Source organism: Coregonus lavaretus (genome assembly GCF_964263955.1).
Source record: "Coregonus lavaretus genome assembly, chromosome: 39".
NCBI lineage: Eukaryota > Metazoa > Chordata > Actinopteri > Salmoniformes > Salmonidae > Coregonus > Coregonus lavaretus.
In genome coordinates, this window is record NC_140026.1 from 1,927,604 (window position 1) to 1,940,264 (window position 12,661).

The following is a 12,661-nucleotide window of genomic DNA, read 5'->3' on the forward strand; positions in this document are numbered from 1 at the left end:
TACCTCCATAACTTGCTACATTTGCACACACTGTATTTTTATGTATTTCTGTTGTATTTTTGACTTTGTTTTGTTTTACCCCATATGTAACTCTGTGTTGTTGTTTTTATCGCACTGCTTTGCTTTATCTTGGCCAGGTCGCAGTTGTAAATGAGAACTTGTTCTCAACTGGTTTACCTGGTTAAATAAAGGTGAAATAAAAAAATAAATAAAAACCAGTTTCACCTGGTGTGAAGGTTTGACTGTGGGTAGGCTTTTTTTCCACTAGGGGGAGTGGTAGAACCACAGTCAAGCCCTCACATGAATACTAAGGGTGGTTGATGATCCCCAATCAGAGACAGCTGTCCAGAGTTAGTCTCTGATTGGGGCTAGTATTTAGGCACCTCTCACATCCACCTGTCTGTGGATCATTGTTTGTGTTTGTCTGCTGTTTGTGGTCACGGCACGTAAGTCACTTGGTGCTTGTCGCTCTTCGCTTATTTTTGAGAACGTATAGTGTGATAAGTTTAATAAAAGTCTCTACGAGCACTCCGTTTACCGTCCCTTAACTCAGCATCGTGACACCTGGAATGCTTTTCCAACCGTCTTGAAGGAGTTCCCACATATGCTGAGCACTTGTTGGCTGCTTCTCCTTCACTCTGCCGTCCGACTCATCCCAAACCATCTCAATTGGGTTGAGGTCGGGGGATTGTGGAGGCCAGGTCATCTGATGCAGCTTTCCATCACTCTCCTTCTTGGTAAAATAGCCCTTACACAGCCTGGAGGTGTGTTGGGTCATTGTCCTGTTGAAAAACAAATGATAGTCCCACTAAGCCCAAATCAGATGGGATGGCGTATCGCTGCAGAATGCTGTGGTAGCCATGCTGGTTAAGTGTGCCTTGAATTCTAAATAAATCACAGACAGTGTCACCAGCAAGGCACCCCCACACCAAAACACCTCCTCCTCCATGCTTTACGGTGGGAACTACACATGCGGAGATCATCCGTTCACCCACACCGCGTCTCACAAAGACACGGTGGTTGGAACCAAAAATCTCAAATTTTGACTCCAGTCCAAAGGACACATTTCCACCGGTCTAATGTCCATTGCTCGTGTTTCTTGGCCCAAGCAGGTCTCTTCTTCTTATTGGTGTCCTTTAGTAGTGGTTTCTTTGCAGCAATTCGACCATGAAGGCCTGATTCACACAGTCTCCTCTGAACAGTTGATGTTGAGATGTGTCTGTTACTTGAACTCTGTGAAGCATTTATTTGGGCTGCAATTTCTGAGGCTGGTAACTCTAATGAACTTATCCTTTGCAGCAGAGGTAACTCTGGGTCTTCCATTCCTGTGCTGGTCCTCATGAGAGCCAGTTTCGCTTGATGGTTTTTGCGACTGCACTTGCAATTTTCCAGATTGACTGACCTTCATGTTTTAAAGTAATGATGGACTGTCGTTTCTCTTTGCTTATTTGAGCTGTTCTTGCCATAATATGGACACCCCCCCACACCTTGTCACAACCCAACTGATTGGCTCAAACGCATTAAGAAGGAAAGAAATTCCACAAATTAACTTTTAAGAAGGCACACCTGTTAATTGAAATGCATTCCAGGTGACTACATTTATATTTTAGTCATTTAGCAGACGCTCTTATCCAGAGCGACTTACAGTTAGTGCATACATAAAACAAATATATATATATATATATTTTATTTTTTGTTATATTTTTTTCATACTGGCCCCCCGTGGGAATCGAACCCACAACCCTGTCGTTGCAAACGCCATGCTCTACCAACTGAGCTACATCCCTGCCGGCCATTCCCTCCCCTACCCTGGACGACGCTGGGCCAATTGTGCGCCGCCCCATTGGTCTCCCGGTCGCGGCCGGCTACGACAGAGCCTGGATTCGAACCAGGATGGTTGGTCTACCCTTGGATTCGAACCGGAGTCATGGTCTATCCTTTTCTGTAGCAATGTCACATAGATCATTTAATTACATTTTAGACAGTCTTTTAAAATAGGCCTTTTTTTTTTTTCGTACAAAATATTTATACTTTCGCAAGTTATCAAATACTAACATCTGTTCGAATATTCGAACAATCCATCCCTAATTCTTACTCTTATTATTATCTATCCTGATGCCTAGTCACTTTACCCTGCCTTCATGTACATATCTATCTCAAATACCTCAACTCTGCACATTGATCTGGTACTGGTACTCCCTGTATATAGCTCCACATTGATCTGGTACTGGTACTTCCTGTATATAGCTCCACATTGATCTGGTACTGGTACTTCCTGTATTTTGCTCCACATTGATCTGGTACTGGTACTTCCTGTATATAGCTCCACATTGATCTGGTACTGGTACTTCCTGTATTTAGCTCCACATTGATCTGGTACTGGTACTCCCTGTATATAGCTCCACATTGATCTGGCACTGGTACTTCCTGTATTTAGCTCCACATTGATCTGGTACTGGTACTTCCTGTATATAGCTCCACATTGATCTGGTACTGGTACTTCCTGTATTTAGCTCCACATTGATCTGGTCCTGGTACTCCCTGTATATAGCTCCACATTGATCTGGTACTGGTACTCCCTGTATATAGCTCCACATTGATCTGGTACTCCCTGTATATAGCTCCACATTGATCTGGTACTGGTACTCCCTGTATATAGCTCCACATTGATCTGGTACTGGTACTCCCTGTATATAGCTCCACATTGATCTGGTACTGGTACTTCCTGTATATAGCTCCACATTGATCTGGTACTGGTACTTCCTGTATATAGCTCCACATTGATCTGGTACTGGTACTTCCTGTATTTAGTTCCACATTGATCTGGTACTGGTACTTCCTGTATATAGCTCCACATTGATCTGGTACTGGTACTTCCTGTATATAGCTCCACATCGATCTGGTACTGGTACTCCCTGTATATAGCTCCACATTGATCTGGTACTGGTACTTCCTGTATTTAGCTCCACATTGATCTGGTACTGGTACTTCCTGTATATAGCTCCACATTGATCTGGTACTGGTACTTCCTGTATTTAGCTCCACATTGATCTGGTCCTGGTACTTCCTGTATATAGCTCCACATTGATCTGGTACTGGTACTTCCTGTATATAGCTCCACATCGATCTGGTACTGGTACTCCCTGTATATAGCTCCACATTGATCTGGTACTGGTACTTCCTGTATTTAGCTCCACATTGATCTGGTACTGGTACTTCCTGTATATAGCTCCACATTGATCTGGTACTGGTACTTCCTGTATTTAGCTCCACATTGATCTGGTCCTGGTACTTCCTGTATATAGCTCCACATTGATCTGGTGCTGGTACTCCCTGTAGATAGCTCCATTCTTGTGTATTTTATTTTATTTAACTCTGCATCGCTGGGAAGGGCTCATAAGTAAGCGATTCACGGTAAAGTTTCCTCCCGTTGTATTCGGTGCATGTGACAAATAAAATTAGATTTGAAGGGTCAGGGGAGGGGTTAAGAGTTGCAGGTGGTCTACGAGCTCGTCCCATTCTCTAGTCTTGCGGTCTGCAGTCTCTGAATGCGTAATCTTGCAAGTTTTCAGTAGGGTTGTGGTGCAGAGTACCATCTAATGTTCCTCTCCGTCTCCCAGGGTTAGGGTGCAGAGTATCACCGCCAGGACGTCATCAGCACCCCCTGCTGGATAGAGGTGCACCTGCACGGCCCTCTGCAGTGGCTGGACAAGGTCCTCACACAGGTGGGCTCTCCCCATAACCCAGACAGACTAATCGTCACTAGAAAATACCCTTATCAGCGCCCAGACAGACTAATCGTCACTAGAAAATACCCTTATCAGCGCTCACAGACTAATCGTCACTAGAAAATACCCTTATCAGCGCTCAGACAGACTAATCGTCACTAGAAAATACCCTTATCAGCGCTCACAGACTAATCGTCACTAGAAAATACCCTTATCAGCGCTCAGACAGACTAATCGTAATTAGAAAAGACCCTTATCAGCGCCCAGACAGACTAATCGTCACTAGAAAAGACCCTTATCAGCGCTCTAGAAAATACCCTTATCAGTGCTCACAGACTAATCGTCACTAGAAAAGACCCTTATCAGCGCCCAGACAGACTAATCGTCACTAGAAAATACCCTTATCAGCGCTCTAGAAAATACCCTTATCAGTGCTCACAGACTAATCGTCACTAGAAAAGACCCTTATCAGCGCCCAGACAGACTAATCGTCACTAGAAAATACCCTTATCAGCACTCAGACAGACTAATCGTCACTAGAAAATACCCTTATCAGCGCTCACAGACTAATCGTCACTAGAAAATACCCTTATCAGCGCTCACAGACTAATCGTCACTAGAAAATACCCTTATCAGCGCTCACAGACTAATCGTCACTAGAAAATACCCTTATCAGCGCTCACAGACTAATCGTCACTAGAAAATACCCTTATCAGCGCTCACAGACTAATCGTCACTAGAAAATACCCTTATCAGCGCTCAGACAGACTAATCGTCACTCGTCTACTCTTGCCTTTCCCATCTTTTATATTGAGTCTGTTTCCCAAATGGAACACTGTTCCCTTTTATAGTGCACTACTTTTGACCAGAGCCCTATGGACACTAACCCAATGGACCCTGGTCAATAGTAGTGGACTATAAATGTAAGAAGGGTGTGATTTGGGACACAGTCTGAGACTGTTGTTGTGTCTCTACTATATGTTTGTATCCCAAATTGGCACCCTATTCCCTATATAGTGCACCACCTTGGACCAGGGCCTTGCACTATGTAGGGAAAAGGGGGCTGTATTAGAAGGTGATTGAGAAACGTTGATTGACTTAAAACAATACATTTTTAAATGTGTTACATTTTTTTATGTGTCATCTACTAGTCACTGTGCGTCCCAAATAGCACCCTATTCCCTATATAGTGCACTACTTTAGACCAGAGAATGGCACCCTATTCCCTATATAGTGCACTACTTTAGACCAGAGAATGGCACCCTATTCCCTATATAGTGCACTACTTTAGACCAGAGAATGGCACCCTATTCCCTATATAGTGCACTACTTTAGACCAGAGAATAGCACCCTATTCCCTATATAGTGCACTACTTTTGACCAGAGCCCATAGAGCTCTATATAGGGGAATAGGGTACCATTTACAGACCGACGCGTTCCATAAACACCTGGTTTATCTTAGTTTTATTTTATACCTAAATGAGGGTTGTATTCATTAGGACACACTGTAGCAGAACATTTTGCAACGGAAAATGAAAGCGAGCATTTCTTATTGGACATGTTTTGGAGTCTGTTTTCTTCCTGCCGATTGATATAGAGAGAGGACAGAAGAGTGAGGACGATCTCTACTGCCAGTATGACTGTGTCCTGTGTCCTGTGTCCTGTGTCCTGTGTCCTGTGCCCTGTGTCCTGTGCCCTGTGCCCTGTGTCCTGTGTCCTGTGCCCTGTGCCCTGTGCCCTGTGTCCTGTGTCCTGTGCCCTGTGCCCTGTGTCCTGTGTCCTGTGTCCTGTGTCCTGTGCCCTGTGCCCTGTGCCCTGTGTCCTGTGCCCTGTGCCCTGTGTCCTGTGTCCTGTGTCCTGTGTCCTGTGCCCTGTGTCCTGTGTCCTGTGTCCTGTGCCCTGTGTCCTGTGTCCTGTGTCCTGTGTCCTGTGTCCTGTGCCCTGTGTCCTGTGTCCTGTGTCCTGTGCCCTGTGTCCTGTGTCCTGTGTCCTGTGTCCTGTGTCCTGTGTCCTGATGACAGTCATCGTCCGGTTAACTACCAACACTTTGTTCAGTGCCTCTTTTATCCAGTCTTTTATCAGGCCTTTGTATCCCCCTGTAAATCAGTCCAGGTAATGGAACATTATTCCAGAAACACACAACCACACCACACACACAACCTGTTTTAACTAGCACAGCACACCCGCTTGCTAAATTAACTCATGTCATTTCACTGTTTTGATACCTTTCTACTTTTTAAATACCGTCCTGTTGTCCCCTAAACCTCCCCTGCTGTCCCCTACCCACCGTCCTGTTGTCCCCTAAACCTCCCCTGCTGCCCTCTACCCACCGTCCTGTTGTCCCCTAAACCTCCCCTGCTGTCCCCTACCCACCGTCCTGTTGTCCCCTAAACCTCCCCTGCTGTCCTCTACCCACCGTCCTGCTGCCCTCTACCCACCGTCCTGTTGTCCCCTAAACCTCCCCTGCTGCCCTCTACCCACCGTCCTGTTGTCCCCTAAACCTCCCCTGCTGTCCCCTACCCACCGTCCTGTTGTCCCCTAAACCTCCCCTGCTGTCCTCTACCCACCGTCCTGCTGCCCTCTACCCACCGTCCTGTTGTCCCCTAAACATCCCCTGCTGCCCTCTACCCACCGTCCTGTTGTCCCCTAAACCTCCCCTGCTGTCCTCTACCCACCGTCCTGTTGTCCCCTAAACCTCCCCTGCTGCCCTCTACCCACCGTCCTGTTGTCCCCTAAACCTCCCCTGCTGCCCCCTACCCACCGTCCTGTTGTCCCCTAAACCTCCCCTGCTGTCCTCTACCCACCGTCCTGTTGTCCCCTAAACCTCCCCTGCTGCCCCCTACCCACCGTCATGTTGTCCCCTAAACCTCCCCTGCTGCCCTCTACCCACCGTCCTGTTGTCCCCTAAACCTCCCCTGCTGCCCTCTACCCACCGTCCTGTTGTCCCCTAAACCTCCCCTGCTGCCCTCTACCCACCGTCCTGTTGTCCCCTAAACCTCCCCTGCTGCCCCCTACCCACCGTCCTGTTGTCCCCTAAACCTCCCCTGCTGCCCTCTACCCACCGTCCTGTTGTCCCCTAAACCTCCCCTGCTGCCCTCTACCCACCGTCCTGTTGTCCCCTAAACCTCCCCTGCTGCCCTCTACCCCCCGTCCTGTTGTCCCCTAAACCTCCCCTGCTGCCCTCTACCCACCGTCCTGTTGTCCCCTAAACCTCCCCTGCTGCCCTCTACCCACCGTCCTGTTGTCCCCTAAACCTCCCCTGCTGCCCTCTACCCACCGTCCTGTTGTCCCCTAAACCTCCCATGCTGCCCTCTACCCACCGTCCTGTTGTCCCCTAAACCTCCCCTGCTGCCCTCTACCCACCGTCCTGTTGTCCCCTAAACCTCCCCTGCTGCCCTCTACCCCCCGTCCTGTTGTCCCCTAAACCTCCCCTGCTGCCCTCTACCCACCGTCCTGTTGTCCCCTAAACCTCCCCTGCTGCCCTCTACCCACCGTCCTGTTGTCCCCTAAACCTCCCCTGCTGCCCTCTACCCACCGTCCTGTTGTCCCCTAAACCTCCCCTGCTGCCCTCTACCCACCGTCCTGTTGTCCCCTAAACCTCCCCTGCTGTCCTCTACCCACCGTCCTGTTGTCCCCTAAACCTCCCCTGCTGCCCTCTACCCACCGTCCTGTTGTCCCTGAGTCTGTCCCTACATGTAGGTTATAGGGTAGCAGTTGGCTGGGGTGCAGGTAATAGGGTAGCAGTTGGCTGGGGTGCAGGTTATAGGGTAGCAGTTGGCTGGGGTGCAGGTTATAGGGTAGCAGTTGGCTGGGGTGCAGGTTATAGGGTAGCAGTTGGCTGGGGTGCAGGTTATAGGGTAGCAGTTGGCTGGGGTGCAGGTTATAGGGTAGCAGTTGGCTGGGGTGCAGGTTATAGGGTAGCAGTTGGCTGGGGTGCAGGTTATAGGGTAGCAGTTGGCTGGGGTGCAGGTTATAGGGTAGCAGTTGGCTGGGGTGCAGGTTATAGGGTAGCAGTTGGCTGGGGTGCAGGTTATAGGGTAGCAGTTGGCTGGGGTGCAGGTTATAGGGTAGCAGTAGGCTGGGGTGCAGGTTATAGGGTAGCAGTTGGCTGGGGTGCAGGTTATAGGGTAGCAGTTGGCTGGGGTGCAGGTTATAGGGTAGCAGTTGGCTGGGGTGTAGGTAATAGGGTAGCAGTTGGCTGGGGTGCAGGTTATAGGGTAGCAGTTGGCTGGGGTGCAGGTTATAGGGTAGCAGTTGGCTGGGGTGCAGGTTATAGGGTAGCAGTTGGCTGGGGTGCAGGTTATAGGGTAGCAGTTGGCTGGGGTGCAGGTTATAGGGTAGCAGTTGGCTGGGGTGTAGGTTATAGGGTAGCAGTAGGCTGGGGTGCAGGTTATAGGGTAGCAGTTGGCTGGGGTGCAGGTTATAGGGTAGCAGTTGGCTGGGGTGCAGGTTATAGGGTAGCAGTTGGCTGGGGTGTAGGTAATAGGGTAGCAGTTGGCTGGGGTGCAGGTTATAGGGTAGCAGTTGGCTGGGGTGCAGGTTATAGGGTAGCAGTTGGCTGGGGTGCAGGTTATAGGGTAGCAGTTGGCTGGGGTGCAGGTTATAGGGTAGCAGTTGGCTGGGGTGTAGGTAATAGGGTAGCAGTTGGCTGGGGTGCAGGTTATAGGGTAGCAGTTGGCTGGGGTGTAGGTTATAGGGTAGCAGTTGGCTGGGGTGCAGGTTATAGGGTAGCAGTTGGCTGGGGTGTAGGTTATAGGGTAGCAGTTGGCTGGGGTGTAGGTTATAGGGTAGCAGTTGGCTGGGGTGCAGGTTATAGGGTAGCAGTTGGCTGGGGTGCAGGTTATAGGGTAGCAGTTGGCTGGGGTGTAGGTTATAGGGTAGCAGTTGGCTGGGGTGCAGGTTATAGGGTAGCAGTTGGCTGGGGTGCAGGCATATTCTCTGGATATTCCATGGATCAGAAAATATCCAATAAAACGTATTTTCTGTAACTGACTTTGATATTGCTTATGCTGTGATATATATTTATTTAACACTCCACGGTCCACAATTATATTAGTTTTTCTTTCTCAAAGTAGTTTTATAGCCATGTGACATACAGTGAGGGGAAAAAAGTATTTGATCCCCTGCTGATTTTGTACGTTTGCCCACTGACAAAGACATGATCAGTCTATAATTTTAATGGTAGGTTTATTTGAACAGTGAGAGACAGAATAACAACAAAAAAATCCAGAAAAACGCATGTCAAAAATGTTATAAATTGATTTGCATTTTAATGAGGGAAATAAGTATTTGACCCCTCTGCAAAACATGACTTAGTACTTGGTTACAAAACCCTTGTTGGCAATCAGAGGTCAGACGTTTCTTGTAGTTGGCCACCAGGTTTGCACACATCTCAGGAGGGATTTTGTCCCACTCCTCTTTGCAGATCTTCTCCAAGTCATTATGGTTTCGAGGCTGACGTTTGGCAACTCGAACCTTCAGCTCCCTCTACAGACTTTCTATGGGATTAAGGTCTGGAGACTGGCTAGGCCACTCCAGGACCTTAATGTGCTTCTTGTTGAGCCTCTCCTTTGTTGCCTTGGCCGTGTGTTTTGGGTCATTGTCATGCTGGAATACCCATCCACGACCCATTTTCAATGCCCTGGCTGAGGGAAGGAGGTTCTCACCCAAGATTTGACGGTACATGGCCCCGTCCATCGTCCCTTTGATGCGGTGAAGTTGTCCTGTTCCCTTAGCAGAAAAACAACCCCAAAGCATAATGTTTCCACCTCCATGTTTGATGGTGGGGATGGTGTTCTTGGGGTCATAGGCAGCATTCCTCCTCCTCCAAACACAGCGAGTTGAGTTGATAACCCAAGATATACTGAACAGAAATATAAATGCAACATATTAAGTGTTAGTCCCATGTTTCATGAGCTGAAAGAACATATCCCAGAAATGTTCCATACGTGCAAAAAGCTTATTTCTCAAAAATCTGGTGCACAAATGTGTTTATATCCCTGTTAGTGAACATTTTTCCTTTGTCAAGATAATCCATCCACCTGACAGGTGTGGTATATCAAGAAGCTGATTAAACAGCATGATCATTACACAGGTGCACCTTGTGCTGGGGACAATAAAAGGACACTAAAATGTGCAAAATTTGTCACACAACACAATGCCACAGATGGCTCAAGTTTTGAGTGAGCGTTCAATTGGCATGCTGATTGCAGGAATGTCCAGCAGAGCTGTTGCCAGATAATTTAATGTTAATTTCTCTACCATAAGCCGCCTCCAACATCGTTATAGAGAATTAGGCAGTATGTTCAACCACCCTCACAACTGCAGACCACGTGTAACCACGCCAGCCCAGGACCTCCACATCCAGCTTCTTCACCTGCGGGATCGTCTGAGACCAGCCACCCTGACAGCTGATGAAACTGTGGGTTTTGCACAACGGAAGGATGTCTGCACAAACTGTGAGAAACCGTCTCTGGGAAGCTCATCTGCGTGCTCATCGTCCTCACCAGGGTCTTGACCTGACTGCAGTTTGGCGTCGTAAACCGACTTCAGTGCGTAAATGCTCACCTTCGATGGCCACTGGCACGCTGGAAGAATATAAGAATATGCCATTTAGCAGACGCTTTTATCCAAAGCGACTTACAGTCATGCGTGCATACATTTTTGTGTATGGGTGGTCCCGGGGATCGAACCCACTACCTTGGCGTTACAAGCGCCGTGCTCTACCAGCTGAGCTCTTCACGGATTAAACCCGGTTTCAACTGTCAGATGGCAGACAGCGTGTATGGTGTCGTGTGGGCGAGCAATTTGCTGATGTCAACGTTGTGAACAGAGTGCCCCATGGTGATGGTGGGGTTATGGTATGGACAGGCATCAGCTACGGACAACCAACACAATTGCATTTTATCGATTGCAATTTGAATGCACAGAGAAACCGTGATGAGATACTGAGGCCCATTGTCGTGCCATTCATCCACCGCCATCACCTCATGTTTCAGCATGATAAGGCACTGCCACATGTCGCAAGGATCTGTACACAATTCCAGGAAGCTGAAAATGTCCCAGTTCTTCAATGGCCTGCATACTCACCAGACATGTCACCCCATTGAGCATGTTTGGGATGCTCTGGATCTACGTGTACAACAGCGTGTTCCAGTTCCCGCCAATATCCAGCAACTTCGCACAGCCATTGAAGAGGAGTGGGACAACATTCCACAGGCCACAATCAACAGCCTGATCAACTCTATGCGAAGGAGATGTGTTGCGCTGCATGAGGCAAATGGTGGTCACACCAGATACTGACTGGTTTTCTGATCCACGCCCAATCTTTTTTCAAGGTATCCGTGACCAACAGATGCATATCTTTATTCCCAGTCATGTGAAATCCATAGATTAGGGCCTAATGACTTAATTTCAATTGACAGCAGTAGGGGTGTGTGGGTAAAATGCCATATTACATGTGATAATTGCTTTATTTGCTCTCTAACCTGTTAGTTCATATGCCGTGATTTGACCTATGGCCGAGACAATAAGAAGACAGTGGCAGAATAAATTCAACCACACCTTTTTGTTTTATCACAAAACCGGAGAGCATCCTCTGTCCGGTGGAGTCCACAAAACATATTCCATGTAACAGACAGTTACATGACCTGCAGCACGGTCAAGAAAGTTAATGTTTGACATTTTCGGACCACTAAACAACTATTGATTCAGAACCACAGAGAGTTACCGCAAGTCACAAAGAAAACAGGAGCTGCCTCCACTATTCCAGCACCATTTCAACATCATCAAATCACCTCTGCTTAGTCTAATACAGTGACAACTAAAAGATACCAAAAACAATTTAGTCCAATCAACGTAAGGTAAATATGATGTAGCTGTCCATGGTTCTGATGTCCTCACTCTACTTATAGAGAAACGCCATCCTCTTTCATGTTGCCTAAACGGTCTATCACTCTGTCATACAGTACACGGATATAGTTTTTGTTGTCCTAGGCTACCTGGCTAAAATGCTTTCTCGCTAGCCTAACTTCCTTTCATGGGCAACGTTAGCTAGTTAACGTTAGCATACTACATCTAGCTACATGTTGAAATTCCACAGTCTCAGGCCAGGGGTACAATGTGTGGTTGGATCAGAATCACCGTTATAATCGTTGGCCAGTACGGAGAATTAAGTAAAACCACAAGTCCAAATCTCCATCCATGGCTAATTTAGGAAAGTGATGATTTTAGCTAGCTAGCCAGCCACTGGACACAATGACAGAGATGCAACAATTCAAGCTTGTGATGTGATTGGTGTGAAGCCAAATCCCTTGGTGTGCCAGGACCATTCACAGCTGAGCGCGCTCAGTTTAGCTCAATGCTGATTGGCTATTATTTAATTGTTAAAATGTTTTGTTCATTCAGATGATTTCGCCAGTGAGATACATTCAACCTCTTGCTAATTTAAGGACATTTTATGAAACAGAGAGACGAAAGCTAAATTATTTAGTATGTTTTTGTCGTTGTTTCTTGGTAAAGTTTTTTTTGGGCGAAGCCTGGCTTCATGAATACACGCCACTGGCGAACAGCCCGACGACGTACGACGGTCAGCAAAGACCTTGGATGAACCCGACTCGGAGTCGCATCAGACCCTGTTCAACTACCAGGAAGCATCGGCCTCATCCTACTAGAATCTCCAACCACACAAAAACCAGTAACCTAGGATCAGAATGTGCCTTGGCTTGCTGATCGCATCGGCCTATGAGGCAGTGTGAGACAAAACGTTGCAATTAAACAACTTTTTTTTTTAATGATACATTATTTTCACACATTGAGTGCTGGCTGGCAAAACAGTAGCCTTATTCCAAACAGCAACCCTGTTTTAGACTTATGAGGAGAATGAAGTACTGTATAAAAACATTTAGACGACCGAACATTCTGACCGGATGCCA